This window comes from Porites lutea, chromosome 14 (genome assembly GCF_958299795.1).
Source record: "Porites lutea chromosome 14, jaPorLute2.1, whole genome shotgun sequence".
NCBI lineage: Eukaryota > Metazoa > Cnidaria > Anthozoa > Scleractinia > Poritidae > Porites > Porites lutea.
In genome coordinates, this window is record NC_133214.1 from 1084206 (window position 1) to 1085983 (window position 1778).

The following is a 1778-nucleotide window of genomic DNA, read 5'->3' on the forward strand; positions in this document are numbered from 1 at the left end:
GCATGGAGTTGTATTTCCCGTCACCGTCCAGTATCTGTTAAAAACAAATTACATTATCGAAACATTTAAGACACACAAAATCCATCAAAATACTTTCAAAACGTTGGGCAATATATTCCGTGTATAGTTCTTACCGTTTAGAGTTGAAAAAAGCCAAGCGCTGTCAATGAACGATCCATGCGTTGTAATCAAGAAACTTGAAAATAAAATGAATCACATGCGCGGCTGCTCAGCTACGATGCACGTGCATGCACGAGATCGAGGCAACGTAACGGTGATTAGTCCCCAGGCCCTCTTGGTGTGCAGTAGTAATCCCCTCCTGTTAGCAGTCAGGGCCGGATCTCCTTGCTAACAACAGCCAACTTGAGTTGAGTGCCGCTTGTGCAAATTGCTGTCGACTCCCCGAGTGAGGATTTTGCGCGTCCTTAGCCTGTTCCAAGCGTTCAGATAGTGGAGAGCGGTGCGAAGTAAAGAAAAAACGCCTGGAACAGGCTAGCGCGTCCTTCGATATAAGACATCATAACTTACTTGATGCGTGCCAATCAAGACACTCCTTGAACAAGACTCGAGTATTATGTACGTCAACTGTCTCTAAATGATAAAATTTCTTTCTACTTATAGGCGTCTCAAACTCACTATGTGAGCACATGTTAAAAATAAATGCATCTGGAAATAATTGTGTAACACGGCAGTTTATAGGATTTGTATAAGAAACGTAAACATCAGCGAAAATATCGCCTTAATCTTAAGGTACGGTAAAACGGGCAACAAACAACGTGCAACTTGTTTTGCAACATTGCAGCATAACGAGTTGAAAAGCGATGTTGCGCTTTTTACCACCCTCATAAAACCTGTCTTGCAACAGATCAGGTTGTTTTTTAAAACAGGTTTAAACAAGGGTGGTAGAACGCGCAAGCTATTCAACTCATTAAAAGGTCTATTCTCTTTTTTGTAGTCAAAAAAGTGAATGAACATTATTTTTAGTCTTATTTTGACCGAAGCAAATAAAGAAAAAAGTTAAATTTTTTGACCAAAAGCATGAGTTGACCCCTTGAAAAAATGCGATTTTTGGGACTCTGAAAAATTCTCTTTTTTAACAGTGTAAAAAGGTTTCTTTATTATCTAGATTTTGATTTCCAAACATCGAATGGTCCACGTGACCCTTTTATCAAAACAAAACAAACTTCATTTTACGTTTGTTTTTACCTTAGAGGTAATTTAGAATGGCGTCAACGAGAACTAGATGGAGAAACAGAGAGAATTTATATCGCTTAGAGAAATCCAAGGGGGCAGTTAGTAATAATCGAAATAATGGAAAATTGTAAAGACCCGGTTATCTAGTTTTTTTTTCCTCATCATGTTATGGTCCATTTTCTGTCAGGACACAATCACCCTGCAATCACCAACATCGACCAACTCTGTAGAGACACGGGATGCCTTTCAAACGACTTCCCTGCTTTGTTGCAGGATCGCGATGGGTGGCATGATATGGTCATGAATGGCTGAGCTAGCTCGAGCTGATGATGATGATGATGATGACAGAGACAAAAGTAGCCGCCAGGAAAATTCGAAATCTCAAAAAACGTCCAAGTTTTGTCTAGAGGGTGCTGAATATTTACAATAGACAATAGAGACAATAGTGCTAGATCGAAAGTAATACGTTAACCAGCTTAAGATTAAACGGTCATAATTGCAAGATCGACGGACATAGTTTTCTTTTAAGGTGAAAAATTTTTGATACCTGAGGAAAAGCGTAAAAAGAGGAAACATACAATACA